Raw genomic sequence first — 16,281 nt, 5'->3', positions numbered from 1 at the left:
ATCTAATTACGAAACACTTTCATCAGCAATAAGTTGAAGCTCTGCATGACTCAGTCTTTCCCTCCATAGTGAAAAAGAATTGTAGTCCAGTCTTATTTATAACACTGGTTCAGTCAACTGAGGCTTCTTTAACCAGAGTTCACATAAGGTCCCACCACAGCATTTCTGTCAAGCTAGTCTGGACCTTGACTGGTCCTCTACAGGTTAAAATTTTCTTGTGGCGCTGAGGATCACTGTGTTGTTGGGGGGCCAAATTTAAGTCAAGAAGATGAGCTTACGCATTACTACAGATAAGTTCTTGATCAACTTAATTACATCATCTTCATGACCAAACACCAGAGTTCTATAAACTGTCTCATTCAGAAGCACTTTTTCACAGGTGTAGTAGTGCTGCCATATTATTTGGTTTGCAGCCATTCTACGCCAAACCCCATTTGTTACATTCCCCCCACATGCTCTGTTATATTGTCATAAATGTCCACATTTAGCATGGTAACTGGGGCCTGTGGGGTCTGAAATGGAGCTATTAATCTTTTTGCTTTGTATCGCTGCCCAATCGGACCTTTGAGTAAATTTGTAGGCATTCGTAACCTGGAAAGATAATCGAACCATTTGAAAAGCTTTCTATGTACGAATAACCATGTTCGCTATAGAATAAAAACCGCGTCAGCGTTCAGAAACAGCGTCATAAGTCTTACCAGGCTGAGTTTTATGCCAGTTTTATAGCGTAAGCTACCGACCTGTGACAAACGTCCTGCGCTCAGAGAGGTGGTCGCCTTAATGACGAACAGGTGCAGCTGATTGGTTGCCAGGTGAAGCTGATTGGCTGGACCGGCAACCAATCAGCTGCACCTCAGCCTCCATCTCAAGTCTTTTAGAGAAGCAGCGAACGTCTGCTTTAGTTTTTTTTCACACATAGCCTCACCATTGTGTATACTTTCTGTTTAATAAATATGATCTAAATTAAACTATTTTGAGTTGTCATATACTTAAGGTTAGGCTTAAATAATTCCAGAACCTGGTAAAGATTGGAGATTTTTATTACGCCCTGATCTCTCTTTTTTTTTTTTTTTTTTTTTTTTTTTTACACATTACTGCACTCAAGTTTAGAATGAGCGTCCAAGGGTAGATTTTAATGTTCTGATATACAGGACAACATGATATAATCTTTCATTTAATTGTTTGCCTTAAGGTAAAAGATTGTATTATGAGTTCACCCATAAAACCATGAAAAAACATCTTCATAAGGAATGAATGGGAAACTTTTCACGACGAAATGTTTACTTAATGAAGATAATAAAGCGGTTAAACGGATTACCTCGTCCAGGACCTGAAAAGCAGAAGAAGCAGATATGTCTTCCATGGCTGGCGGCAAAGGAAGCAAATGATCCTCCTGCAAGTCTGTGGTCAAACTAGTAGAGTTGAAAAAGTTCGTCTTGGCACTGATTTCGCTTTTTACCCCAACTGTGTGTTGTGGTTACCATAACAGCGACGTCACGTGTCCCCTCCCTGCGTTTCTTGATGAATATAAGGTTTACAATTTCAATATATATTTTTCTAAACTTTTACTCGTTGATAGAAGGAAGAAGATAAATTTGCCTGAAACTCCGATTGAAAAAAGTTGCAGATAGAAACGTTTAAGTGAAAATAATAATTAAAAATAAGTAAAGGGTCAATGTTTGTATGTCTATGTAAGCAAAAACCTCTTATTTTCACTCATATTTAAACTATATGTTTTATATAGATTTCTATCGATATTTTTATTACTTCTATCTATATTTAAGTAGAAAACTACATGTGCGTGTAAGTTTTCTTTTGCCCTACAGAAGCTCTTTTTCCATTTACAAGGTTTGTCCAGTAGATGGCAGCAAACACGTAAATTTACAAGGCGTGCAACCTACACGAACCATGTTCTGGCCTCACCATCAAAGGACAGATGATTATGAAAAGTATCAAGTGACCAAACATCAGAAGAGATAGATAATCACCGATAAAACACCCCCTTAGTGCAAAGTGGGTTGATGATGACCAAGATGCAACACTGCTGATTCCTTTGAGGTTCGTTCCCACGAAGTAACCCTGAGAGTTGAAATGGACCATCATTCACTTTGTGCAACAGCTGCTGGGATGAGTTATCCCAGCAATAGTGGACTTGCAGCCTCCATACAGCTTTCTCATTGTTCGGGTCATCCTGAACTCATAATGCGGTGTAAGGGACGGTTTTACACGTACACTTATTTACACGTATTGTTGGTATTGATGAGTTTTGTTGGAGCAAAAATACTCAGCAAACAATACTCATCTCCAAAGACAACTTTGGGGAGGGTGGGGTGGGGCAGAAGCTGTATTTAACATATTGAACAAGAACAGGAAAGACTTTGACATACTACCAAGGGTATGTCTGTGCAACTGAGTGAGGTCTGCTGAGAATCATTACGACTGTCAGGTGTTACTCTTGTCAACCCAAATGATATATGATTCATACTCTAATTCCATGTTCAGATATCTTTATGTTACAACAAACAGCTTTAGCTTATTGAGATAGAGTATCTAAAGTAAACAAAAATGTTTGCACACTCCATTCTTGGAGCAGGCTTGGGTTATTGTTTTACTAATCGCATGCATTGAGCTTAGCCATTCGTTGTGTCCCTGGCTGTGTTTAGTGTTGTCCTGCTCAAAGGGGAGCCTTCGTCCCTGAGCTCTACATTGTTGCACCATTTAACACACTTTCAGGGGCGGGCTTGTATTTCGCTCCGTCCAACTCTGAACCGCTTATATAGTTCTTCGGGAGAAAAGCGTCTCCACGGCACGATGCTCCCACCACCCTGTCGTACAGCTGAAACAGTGTGTTCTGGGTTGTGTGCAGTGTGAGATTTCTGCCAGATTTGCTTCAGCGTTTTCCCTGTAGGCCAGAAAACATCATGTCGGTCGCATCTGACCATCCGATTCCCCACGATCCCCTACATGCCACAAATCCCTGTTAACAGATTCCTCCGCCTTATCTGTGGATCTCTACAGCTCCTCCAGAGTTACTGTAATCATCTCGGGTGCTTCTCTGATCAATGCCCTCCTTGGTCAGCCTGCCATTTTAGGTGGAACGCAATGTTTTGGTAGATTTTCCAATGTGTCATGCACTTTCCATTTTGGGATAATAGCTTGAGTCATGCTACATGATACGAAAAGTCTTGTGTAGTCATGCTGACGTCCTGTTGCTGTTTGTTTACTAATGTTCACTAACAAACTTCTGAGTCATTCACTAAACAACTCTGCTTATACTTGCAAACAAATAACACACAGTCAAAATTGGCTGCAACTGATTTTTTATTGGTAGCAAATTAAAAAGACAGTAAACACAAATGCACTCCACACTTTTCAGATTTTTATTTATAAAACTTACGAATCACAACGTCTACTTTTTCCTTACAACTGTGCACTATTAGTGTTATTGTATCACATTAAATTCAGACAAAATAGATAAAAGCTTACTGTTTGGTCAAAACAGAAAGATGTTGAAAGGACACAAGAACTTCTGCAAGGCGGTGTAACTGTTTGAACCCGGGGGTCCTGGCAGTCTCCACTGGACTTTGTGATGACTCTGTGGTCCTCCTTATGTGTCCAGGATCACCGTTTTAGGAAAAGAAAAATCATAAAGTAAAGTTAAGATATTTCGGGAAACAGGATAAGTCAGGCATGGCAGTTGGCCTTTTATTCTGGCACTGTATTCTACATTTGTGCACAGCGACCAATGAATTTATTTTCTGCACTTTGTAGCAGTGTTTTAGCCCTAAAAGGGACAAAAAGTGTCAAAGCGTCCGCCTACTAAATGTGTTTTCCACAATGTCTTCCCATCAACTTAACCATAATTGCTGTCTGGTGACTCATGGCTTTTTTTTTTTTTTTTTTTTTTTTTTTGCCACTGTTCAGGGTAACTGCTGTGACTTTTAACGATATTCAACAGATGTTTATGATGCAGCTAACCAAACCCAATGGTTTTTGGAAGTCTTTTTCTGTTTTGCGGGAAACTGGGAAAAAAAAAAAAAAGCCAGGTGAAGAATCACAACAACCACAACTGTAATTGTTGTATACAGGTTTTGCAAAAAACATAAAACTGAGCTGTTGCCACAAGCATGTCAGAGACTGTAGGCAATCTGGCAGATTTTCCACATGCATCTCGTGTCACTTTGCAATGCTTTTTCATTCTGAAGAAGGCGTGGAGAAGCAGGCAACAAACAGACACTTAACCTCTTAAAGTCCACCCCCCCTCCCCAAAAAAAAAAAAAATAAATAAATAAATAAAAGACAACAAAATGAAATCAAAGCTACTGGGACCACAATCTTTTGAAATTTTTATTTTATTGCCCTTAAAAAAATCCAATTGTAAACAGGAATGAGTCATAACAAGTGGATACAAAGGAGAGGTTTTTGATTGTGTAAGCTGTATCACAATTAAGAAGGATCAATGTGTCCCGAACCCATCATTCTTTTCCTGTTGGCTCAAATGTCTGTGAAGTTAACAACCTGCATGCCTATTTAGCGCGCTCAAAAAAAAAAAAGAAAAAAAAAAAAAAAAAGGATTTAATAGATTACCTACAAAATAAATAACTGGGATGCAGAGAAATGCTTTTGGCAAAAGCCACGTCTGATGTCATTTCTCCGAGTCTCTGCAAGATCCCTGCAGAGAATCCAGAGCATTGTTCCATCATGTGTCAGCAAGCTGACTCCAGACTGAAAGCCCCCCCTTTAGCGTGAACTCCTTTGACTCATACGGCTCTTTCGGAGAAACAAAAAACATATGTATTGGAGAGCCGAATGAGCATTTCTCATCTCTAATTCTCAGATGAAAATCAGTTGAAGCCCAGTGTGTGTGTGTGCCAGTAATGTTCCTGAACAGTTTTGCAATATTATTGAGTCTGATAAAGTCTTATCATTTATAAACTCTATCCATTGTACTTAGTTTCTAGAGCCCTGCATAGTATAACAGTCTTGTAAGGATGAAATATAAATGGAACACTAAGTAAAAGTGCCTTTACTTGCAGTACCACTGATGGCAGCCAGGGTCCTGGCTCTCAAATGCCCTTTGCCGTTTTGTACCTCTGCAGTTTTGGTCAATCCATCAAAGACTTTTGGGGTACAAATGTCACTGTCAGTCGCTGGATGTTTCAACTGAATTAGCATCACTTAATACTCGCATTGGAGACATTTTGTGTCAACTCAATAATTTAAAGTTATCTTCAATAATTGACTTCTAGTCTACTGCAAGGGAAGGAGCAGATGCGAGTCCCAAAAAAATGTGACCTGGAGGTCAGTTGTAATGAAATGGGTTTCATCTTTGGTCATATATTCTTTGGGTTATCTTTTTATTATTTTAAGTATATTAACTTTTATTATCTTTGATTATTCCTAGTTCATGTTGCGTATTGGTTATTTTACATATTAATATTGATTGTTGTGTACAACACTTTGGACAGAGGTATCAGTATTAAACATGCTACATAACTAAAGTTGACATTGAAATTGACATATGTCACATTTTTATAGGAGTCAACACAGCCACACTACGATTGGAGCCACCATACTGTAAAAAACAACTTCCTTTTTTTTGGACTGGAAAACTATTTTCAGGTATGAAAACCTGAAAAATGATGTGTGACATATAGGAACAATGATTCAAGTCAGTTCAGAAAACCAAGTTAGCTGTAATGCTTGACATTATGGAGTGAGTTGTGAGTACTTACACCTTTGTGTTGTTGGGTATTTTCAACTGGTGAACGTTCTGCTAGCTTTCATGCTTTTGTTACGAAATGTGGGAAAACCAACTTTTGGAGTTGGCTTTCAAGTCAGAGTTAGAGCCAGTGTTCTTTTAATGGTCGTGTTTAACAATTATAATTGCTACCAAAGAGATGCTGCCAAAATAAATGTAGTTGTACTTTCTGTTATCTTACTTATTTCCTATTTAACCTTAAAGTTACAACAACTCATACTAAGTTAGAGGTCCGGGTTTGTAACGGTTTGATGGCGGCTTAGTGGTTAGAGAGTTGGGCATTTGCTTCTAACAGAGGCTGCAGAGGTTGCTGGTTCAAACTCACACTGATACTGTCCCTGAAACAAAAAAGTGCTGGTTTACGATGTAGATGACTGATTTCTCCACTGAAGGGCATTAAGGGCTTACAAAGAAACTGATGTTTTATAGTTTGTACAATGAATTTTGTAAGACTTTCAAGCAAGCTGGAAAATTCAAGATTCCAAGTAAAAAAAAAAACATAAAATTAAAAGTTTGGCAAACTCAAAAGCAAACTTTAAAATGTTAAGTTGAAGTCCTAAACTTAAAATATTTCTGAAGTTTGTTGCCTTTACATTTTGAGTTCTGTCGACTATTCTTTTTTCACAGTGCATCAATGAAATGGATATTCCATATCTTCAAAAAATTTATTTATTTTTAAAAAAAATTTTTAATCGGCAGTTTGTGAAAAATAGTCTCGTAACCTGATAATGAAACCGGCATGCAGTGGGTGGGTTAAGTATATGGGCAGGAAATGTTTTGCTTAGAGGCACAAAAAGGTTAGAAAGCAGGGGCTACAATAAATCAGCATCCCAAACACCTGACACCCAAAGTTTGCATGTTCCACCTCACAAGTTATTGCTATGTTACAAGCTGCTTTCATGTTTGTGGTCATTTCTTTAAAAAATAATATATGTAGCTTCAATAATGTCCCAATTATTATTATTTGCTGTATAAATAGTTTTGCAAGGTACTTGAAATAATCTTGAGCAAAAAAAAAGGATTTTCAACCAATACCAAAGATTTCTAATTGCTAATATGTGCTCACTAGGTAGCGTGCTCACACTAGATTTAATTCACAAACAGGTCTGCAGTTTTATTTGTAGGGGACACTGCTAGTCTTTGCTTTATTGTTCAATATTGTTCTTGTCATCACAATACAGTTTCTTTGCTGCCAAACTGAATGGAGAAAAATTCTTTAAAACATAGTTACATGTCGTTCATGAGGCCAGCATATATTTTACTGTAGCCATAACAGAGCTTCACATCACATCTTTGTCCATAGTTTGAAAATGTGTGAGTTTGGAGGTGCATTAATTGGTTCCAGGTACGTGGCCCAACATGACTCAGAGCTAGTCTTTCCCAGGCCTCTGTGAACGTCCCTGAGGATTAGGGCAAACTTGCAAGCCAGCATCTTGTTTCCACAGAAAACATGATCATGAGTCCAGCATCTATTTTATTTGTTCCCCCACTAAAAAAACATGAAAATAAACGGTCACGGACATGAGGGGTAAAGTTAATGCAGTACAGGTCACATTAACTCATTGAAAACAAGTCGGATAAACACACCGGGTTGGGTTATCCCACCGAAAATGGGCAAAACACAATGAATCTGTCCTCTGTAAACTAAGCAGTTACAGAAACAGAGTAGTGTTTAATTTGCGACGCATAAAAACGTCCAATTTTCCAATCGCCTTAGCTGACTGGAGGAGAATCTTTGTTTTATAAAAGCTTCAGCAGCTGTCCTATAAACCGCTGTCTGTTTTTGCTTTACACACCAATTATGCATGGAGTGTCTTTGAAATGGTACGCATCAGCTCATTAAACACAGTTTAAGACAAAGATGACTTTAGTAAATGGTAACTTCAGTTTTTGGATCTAGAACCTGTCTGATAACGTGTAGTAGGCAACAAAAAAATAAATAAATAAATAAATAAAATAAGGCCATGCCCTGTTCAAAAGGAAAATCATGAACAGATGAGAAACAAAGTGAGTGGCATCTATCAGTCTGCATAAGGCTACAAAGCTATTTCTGAGGCTTTAGGACTCCACAATTAATATCCACAAACGGAGCAAACACAATACAATGTGAAGAACCTTTCCATGAGGCTTGCCCACTAAATTTACTCTGTAATTCACCCCTGAATGTCTTAAAAACAAGAAATTAAGGTTATCTTGTGGCCCAATCAAAGTCTGGACTTAAATCCATGCGAAATCTGGATGTGGCGAAACCTTAAAAAGGCCATTCATGATCAAAAACTATCCAAAACTGATATCCAAGACTGATGAAAGCCCGGCCAAGATTCTTCTCCATTGATGCAAAAGACTCATTGTCATTTACTGTAAATGCTTGATTGTAGTTTTTGCCAGAAGGTGTCACTTCTAATTCATAGTTTTTTGGAGCAATAACTTTTTTTCCACACAGGACCAGAATGGTTTAGATATGAAAAGTATCAAATGATACTTTTCATATCTAAACCAAGTGTTTTCTCGTAAGACATAAAAGGATCCTTTAAACCCTGCATTTTGTATCTACTCAGCAGATCTTTGTTAGCAATTATATGTTTTTTTCATGATTAGGAAAAAAAAAAACATGTGACGTAAAAGCAAAAAGAAGAAATCTGGAAGAAGGCAAATGCTTTTTCATTGCACTGTTTACATAAAATCAGTTATCTTTTCACTGAAAAAGTTCCCTACATATCCTAAGTTGCATTTGGTCAACAAAAAGACATTCCTATAATGATTATGTTTGTTTTTTGTATGTTTTATATTTTTTCAAATAAAAGAAAACAACATTTTACCCAATGTCTTACAGTGTAATCAGACTCGTAATATCACATTTTAATTGATATTATTCTAATACTTTAATCTCTTATCGGTCTATTTTCCAAAAAAAAATGCATTCTCAAACTTTATAAGGCATTTCTCTGCTGTGCAATGCCTAAACTGCTAATCAACTAAGATAAAGGTCCTCAAGATGACGTGGATATGAAACTTTGAGAGTAAATTACTCTGGGCTTGAATAAATAGATTTCGCTCAACCCCCCCCCCCCCCCCCCCCAAGTGTTTACATAAAAACACTTGGGGGGAAGGGGGGTCCACACAACCAACCACACAAGTTGAGAAGGTATACATGTTCAGATTTAAAAATATCCAGGCATACCCCCATCGTTTTTGTGCCATGTTGGCATAGTTTTGGCACAATTTTTGAAAATTTAAATTGGAACTGTGGAATACTATTATATATTTGGTAAATACTTTTGTAGGGGTGTCTCAGCTGAAGATCTGGACATATGATAAGTGTCTGTTGGTGTCAATTATCAGCTACAAGCGCGTTATTGTTGCTAAAGAGCTCAAGCCCCCTTAAAAAGGCGCTTAAGTGCTAAAGGGGTTAATAGCCTAAAAATCCATACCCAAAACATTGGTTTCAATATTTGAAGCAGACCATTGAGCAAATAAATAAATGAACTGCTAAAGTGCTATAAATCTTCAGAGATCACATTGAGATTAGATGAAAATGACATGAGCTGAGAATGGTCGCTTTCATGCTGGCCAAGATTTTTCAGGATATTTGTTGGTACCAAGGATTTCAGTCCCTTCTTTACTCATGCATCTTTGCCTGGGGTGTTTGGTCTTAACGAAAAGAAGAAACACACAACATTATGGAATTCTGAAATCACTAGACAACTAAAATGCTTTTCTTAAAAACACAATGTTAGTTAGCTGCTGTATAGGCAAGTTTCACAGCCAGAACTACGGGGACCAACGTGATTGTTGGTCCCCGCGGTCACAGGATATTTTTTGGTTTGTGGTCTGCATTGTGGCTGAAGGCAGCAACTCTGTATTGTGTTAAATAAAGTCATAAAAAAGTCACCTCATCTCCACCTGCATGAGCTGACCCCGACCCCACGCGAAACTCTGAGAAAATAGTGGGGCAAGCTATCACGCAGGTCTGCCCTGCAGCAGCAGGTTATTAGAGAATGAGAAAAATGACCTCCTCGCCTCTTTTTTAACAGGTAGGCCGTGCTCGTGATGGGCTCAATCAGCCTCGTTGGCCGATGTCTCTGAGTCATGTAACCAATGCTACAGTACCTGTGGTCCTAGTGGACCTGCGCACCACTGGCACGTATGCGCACTTCTCTGTCTGAGCGGGTGTGCGTATACGTTTGTGTGAGCTAGAATGCTAGGGAGAAATAGCGTTGTTAACGAACAAAGGCATTTTTATTAGTAGTTGATTGCCATTAAATTGCGTACAATATGACAGTTTGACAAGACTCCTGATAACATGATAAATAGGCCACCACATTGCATACGTTACAGCAATTTCAACAACTTACTTACAAATAACAGCTAACCAAAAAATGTATATGTACACTCTAAGGTGAGCAAAACCTACCTCGGCAGCTGCGTGGCTGCATGACCTGGCCGGGCACCAGCTGTACAGGTGCAGCCCGCAGTCTCCGCCTCTCCATCCTCCGTAACCACGAACCCAAACGTTATGAAACAAGTAATTATTCACACACTGTCTTGGCTGAACATCCGACTTCATGTTCACCAAATTCCCGTGTAACAGGAGCCTGTTTCGTCATATTATCCTCCCAGTTCAGTGTTGTAGCTGGGTGACACGTTTTATGAGAACTAAATGAGAATCAGAAACAAGTTTATTGCCAAGTAGGCTTGCACTTACAAGGAATTTGACTTGGTGTTGATGGTGCAGACAAAAAAAAAAAAAAAAAAAAAAAAAAAAAAAAAATAATATATATATATATATATATATATATATATATATATATATATATATATATATATATATATATAATCTATAGCTATATAGAGAGGCAAGACAGAATATTAAAGAGAGGCATATGGAAGTGTCCAGTTTCACGGGCAGCTCTGGGCCTTGTTCATAAGGCTGGTAGCGGATGGGAAGAAATTGTTCTTGTGGCGTGAGGTTGTGGTCCTGATGGACCGCAGGACTGAAGTGACTGAAATAGTCTGTGACTGGGGTGCGAGGGATCAGCCACAATCTTCCCTGCACGCCTCAGAGTCCTGGAGGCGTACAGGTCCTGGAGAGATGGAAGATTGCAGCCGATCACCTTCTCTGCAGACCGGATGACGCGCTGCAGTCTGCTCTTGTCCTTGGTGGTGGCACCAGCGTACCCGATGGTGATGGAGGAGGTGAGGATGGACTCAGTGATGGAGGAGTAGAAGTGCACCATCATTGTCCTTGGCAGTTTGAATTTCTTCAGCTGCCACAGGAAGTACATCCTCTGCTGGGCTTTCTTGGCAGTTTGATGTTCAGCTCTCACTTTAGATCCTGGGAAATGATAGTTCCCTGGAAGTAAAAGGACTCCACAGTGTCAATTGGGGAGTCACAGAGGAATGCATCCATTTAGAATCCATCTAGAATGCACCCATTTTAGAGCCATCACCGCCCAATGTAAACAAACGCTGACCTTACTCAATCGGAAATCACTAGCAGAATTAGCTTAATTGCGGAAGTAAACCGGAAATGCCCGTGAAACTTGGCTATAGATGCAATATTTAAAAGAGCTTGTATTTTCCCTATGCTGGCGATGATTCACAGCTCTGAACATCTGTGGCCCTTTCATCTTTGGCCTTAACCAGTTAATGAGTAATACTGGAACGTAATTTGAAAAAGAAAGAAGGAAAGAAAGAAAGACAGAAAGCAAGCAAAGGAAAGACGTCCCTGACAGTTGCTTCCTTGCATGCTGCAAAGGAAAGGATGGAAACAATTAACTCCATCTGTTCACCAGAGCTCGAGGACAACCTCATTTATGCATACATTTTCAGTCTGCCTGGACGAGTGTGTTCCCTCCAAAGAACCAGGGAGGAATCCTCCGGGGCTCTCTGGCTTCCTTTTTCTTTGATCCAAGCAGCCGGGAGAAAGGCGCCTCCCTGTTTACACTACCTTCACCACAAAAATGTTTAGACTTAAGGTTTAATGTCATTACCCATTATCGCCAAAGACCTCACGCTGTGTTCTTTAAGTAGAAGGTAAAGGGATGAAGCAGCTATGTTATTTATTTATTTTTTGCTGATTCCTTTTAAGATAAACATGATATAACATCAATATCCCTTCACATGCCATATTTGTACCATTCACTATCTACAGGGCAAAAGACATTGCCAAAAGCTACAGTAGTTTTATGCGTCTTTTAAGGCAGATCATGCACGAACTTTGACCCTGAGGTCCTCATCCATCAAAATCAATTATTTATTTCAACCTCTGATAGGGGTGCCAAAATACTCTGTTCTTGGTCCTCTTCTTTTTCTTCATACATTCTGCCACTCTGCGCTATTTTGTCTTAACTTCTTCACTTCTATGTACCATCTTGCTTCATCATGTCTGTAGAGTAAAAGGTTTTACAAGCTTTAAAGACACAATGCAAACTCCTAAGTAATAGAGTTTTTCTTTTCCTTTTGCAGATCCTAAACTGTGAAAATATGTGCTTGCAGAGTGAGTGCATGCGTTCTCTAAGCCAGCAGCTTTTAGCAGCTGCTGTACCGGTAGAGATAAAAGCTTTCTGACGAGCTGCTTTCTGCATCTTCTGACGTCACCATAGGCGTGCACCTTTTGATGTTTGCTGTTGCTTTCCCAAAATGGATAGGAAATAAATAGTTTTCCTAAATCGTAGCAAGAAAAAGGACAACAGCTGCCCATGAAATGTTGTTGTGTTGGTGACAAACAAATCCAGAAATTTTAAAGAATTCCTCTTTTTATTCCAAGATCAGCCATTATTTCATTACATTTTTAACCCCAACATGATTTATTTTAGGCTACATCCCAAATTTACTTACCCTAATATAGTGACACAATCAAACTAAACAGTATGAAAGAGTAAAAGAAAGTGAAATTGTAAACATGAATTATTTTGATTACTTATTCTGACCAGTTTAATACTCACTTTCCTTGTATCTTTTGTCTTATTTTATGTCGTCTGTTTACATATGTTTATTTGTCTTTCATATATAATCTTCTATATTAAATATGCACAGAGCTCCCTCTTATCTTTTCAAACTCTTTCATTCCTGCAGTTAAAAAGTACCAGACTCGAACTACTCCAATGTTTTCCTTTGTTTTACTATTTCGCCAAAAAGGACAACCCTCAGAGACACGCTGTAATTTTCCATGGTCAGTGGTTCATCTTCAATAAGGCACAGTAAAGTTTCATGACATGATATGCTGCATCAACAACTTTTTAATGGCTGGTGCTTTTTTTTTTTCTGTGGAAAAGGAGGGTTTAGCTGTTCAGTCCTCAGGGTGTAGCCTTCAGAGAAAAACCAAAATTACAGGGAACAAAGCGTATACTGAGTAAGTGAAGGAATATAGAGCTGTGGTGATACAATGTGTCTAATCTTCCAGGGACCATTTTACTTATAAACCTAGAGAACAGAGGAGGCAAATATAATTAAACAAAGAGCAAAGTGCCTGGATGTTGTTAAGAAAGCTTGCAAGTCATTTATTTTCCTTGTAGCTTTGCAATGGCAACCTGATGGCACGCCATGCAAATGGGGCAAATAGCCATGGCTCTACCTTTTCTTTATTCAGCTGAGACCAGACAGACTCCATACTGTCTTCCTCATGACTCACCGAAACCATATAGAGCGGCAAACCGACCCCCTGCCTTAGTCCATTGTTTACCCTCTAACACTAAATTCTGAATTCCCTTTACTTCAGTCACAGCTAATAAGCTGTTTATTTGCTGAGTCAACAAGTTAACACATGTAATGCGTGAAGCTGGGCGAGGAGCACGTGTTGAGGTCAGGGTAAAAGTATGCAGCTCCAGTGTCAGTCACTGGCTCCCTTTGCGACCTTCGAACCACAATTTAGCGAGGGTAAGGGGTTGGGAATGTAGAAGACCTTCATCTGAGCATCCACCCCAAGAAAAACAGAGACATTTCTGGTTCAGTATTCATAGTATAATTAGAAAAAGAAAATGCAATAAATACAAGAGGAGAAAATTGGTAAAACAAAAAAAGCTTTAAAAGTTTTACTGCAAACTTTTAAAGCCCACTTAAAAAAAAATTTACACTGTTAAGTCACACTAGTTTTTTTTTAATAGGTTTCCACATATTCTGGCATATCTATACAAGCTTTTTATGTCTGTCTGAGCAAGACAAAATTAGACCTGTTTTATGACACATCAGGTCCCGTCACGTCTATCAAGCCTGTGTGTTGCTCATGATGATATGCTTCCATTTTGAACAGCTTGGGTTTTTGGGATTATCGGTATAAACTTTCCACTGTGCTTGTGCATCAGGACAGAGTTACTTACGTTATGCCATGACGTCGCTCTCTTACTGAAGGCCTCAGACTGCTATTTTGATCTTACCATTATGTTTGCTTTCATGTTAACATTCGGTAGCACGCTAGACTAAATGTCTCTTAGGTTAAAATGGGGTAAATCCCCTTCAAAAATGCAGAGGAATGACGTTTTCATCCCGTGCAATTTGTAAAGAAGGATTCTTCTTAAAATAGAGAAATGTAGGCACAATCTAAGCCCCTCTGTCCATGAGATTGTCCTACAGCAGCATAGCATTGTCAGTCAGGGTCTTCTATTGAGCTCCTGGAGTTCTGACAGCTACAGGAGATACTTCCTACTCACAGCCATCACCATCTACGCCGAATCTTAGAAGAAATGTAAATAATGTGAGCTAAAACAACATTTAATTTCCAATTAGTAATGATAAAGCATTTTTGAATTTGAATTGAATTGGAAGAAATGTTTGGGTGCCTTTAGTTGTTTGTTTATAGTACTATTTCAGTATTTTGTTTTCAATATTGTTAATACTGAATAAATATCAGTTTGACAAAATACGTTAAAATTCCCACACTTTCATTGCGTCTGCACGGCAAAAGAAAAAAACAAAAAAAAACAGGATCGATAAAAGCCAAAGTGAAGACCAAGATTTGTGTGGAATGTCGTGTTGGGTGTACAGAAAGAGACTTTGGGTGAAAGCAAAAAGCAGCAAAAAGAAAGAGAAGGAAGCAAAGAAAGCACAGGATGTGGGTTAAATGAGAGGGTTGCTGTTGGTTTGGATGGGGGGGGGAAATCAAAGGGTGAGGCTGCAGAATAAAAGAGCTTTTTTTTTTTTTTTTTTTGCTCTAATGGGTTTATTTTGTCCTCAGTAGAAAGAGTTGAACCCTTTAGTTGGGCTTTATAAAACCATTCACTTTTTTTCAGTCTGACTACATGTAGAGTCAGAACTACTCATTTATTACACATTTTATTTATGGAAGATACAGTTGTTCCATAATTGCTTTACTGCAGCTGGGAACCATTTGTTGATTGATCAAATAAATCTAAGAAAATCAAATAAACAGGGTCCTTATATGGCTTAACTATTACCCAAAAGGAGAAGCAGCCACTTCCAAACAGTAAGCCATGTTTGATGTTTATACTGCCTGGAAACTAGTGATCACAATGCAGTTTTAGATAGATACTCCACACTGCCCAGGCCAGACTAATAAAACTGTGGGCAATAAAGAAAAAGACGCCAGTCATGGCCAACACCCTTACCATAATACCACTGCCACCTTTTATATCTGTACCCTTCTCTTTCTTGTACCCGTTAGGTCAAAAGCTATAAACAGCAAACGGTGTTAAACATGACCTTATGTGACGCCAAAAGCACACAACAGAGCCTTATTAGAGGTAATGTGTGTAATTCTGATCAAAGAAACTCCATAAGGTCCAATTAAATCAACCCCGAGGCTAAAACAGATGTAAACAAGCAGCTTGAAGGGTCCTTCATTATAAAACACTTGAGGGGTAGAGGTGGTAGAGAGAGGGATGTGCGGTGGGTGGATTCTACTTATAGTCTTTTTCCAGGTACCTTTGTCATTTTCTCAGTGACAAGTATAACACAAGAAGGATGAAGTTGTTGGAGTTTCATTGAGGTATACCAACAAACGATATATTCTAATATACTCTTCCGTTATCATATGTTAGCTTTGTGTTTTTATGGTTTATTAAAATGATAATTTAAATCAATAAAACTAATAAAGTTTCTCTGCATGTGATAGTTTATCATACCATCTATAACTTTATTTAATTAAAAAATGCTTTGGTTGTTTGTACCTGTCATACTTTTTTGGTTGGTTGTTGTTTATTTTATATCTCTCTCTGCAGGTGTAGAAGCAGACTCCGAGGATATTATCTTGTACTCTCTTTTTTCCCTCTACTCTGTTTTTGTTACATTTTCTTCCTTTTAACAGTTTGTCTCATCCCTTTCTCTTCCCTTTATTAATCTTTTACCTTTCTGTGTCTGTGTCCATTGAAGTTGAAATAATCCCAAAATAAAATCTAATAATTTTTTTTTTTGCATATATAAATCAACCGGAACACTATAGCAAAAGCAGTAATGCTCCACTTGTGAAAGTAAATCTGTTGGGCTCTCTTTGACATTAAGACAGTTCCTAATGCTACACTGCCAGAAAGGACATGTCAAAAAAAAAAAAAAAGAAAAGAAAGAAA

This window comes from Fundulus heteroclitus, chromosome 17 (genome assembly GCF_011125445.2).
Source record: "Fundulus heteroclitus isolate FHET01 chromosome 17, MU-UCD_Fhet_4.1, whole genome shotgun sequence".
NCBI lineage: Eukaryota > Metazoa > Chordata > Actinopteri > Cyprinodontiformes > Fundulidae > Fundulus > Fundulus heteroclitus.
Note: the sequence above shows the minus strand (reverse complement) of the source record.